Source organism: Penaeus monodon, chromosome 34, assembly GCF_015228065.2.
Source record: "Penaeus monodon isolate SGIC_2016 chromosome 34, NSTDA_Pmon_1, whole genome shotgun sequence".
Lineage (NCBI taxonomy): Eukaryota > Metazoa > Arthropoda > Malacostraca > Decapoda > Penaeidae > Penaeus > Penaeus monodon.
In genome coordinates, this window is record NC_051419.1 from 23,930,903 (window position 1) to 23,931,293 (window position 391).

General features: G+C 33.2%; 1 protein-coding gene across 1 annotated transcript in view; it reads left to right on the plus strand.

Moving 5' to 3' along the window:
- The window catches only part of LOC119594652 (unconventional myosin-Va-like), a gene marked incomplete in the record, with an annotated part of 122,411 nt that overhangs the window by 106,347 nt on the left and 15,673 nt on the right, over nucleotides 1-391 (plus strand).

The following is a 391-nucleotide window of genomic DNA, read 5'->3' on the forward strand; positions in this document are numbered from 1 at the left end:
GGCATCTTTTCATTGTATATCTGGTAAGGGTGGATTTCAAAATTTTCAAAATTGAATGTAGAAAATGGGGAAGATTATTTCCTGCAGCCTTCATGGCATAATGAGCAAGGTGCAACATATTCTGTTTTATTAGTAAGGCAAATGACTTGGAAGGGATATGATCATTATACACCATCTTGGAGCATTATAATCCTGTATTCATTCATATTAACTTCATGAAAGAAGAGGATACTAATAGTTTCATAGAAACTTAGAAAAATAGAGTGCAGTATCTGTATTACATAATATGGCAAACTATGCTAGGTAAGCTATATCTGGTTACTAGTAGATGCAGTAATGTAATTCCAAGAAACGAAGCCATTTTATGATGTCATAAAGGTAAATGCTTGGG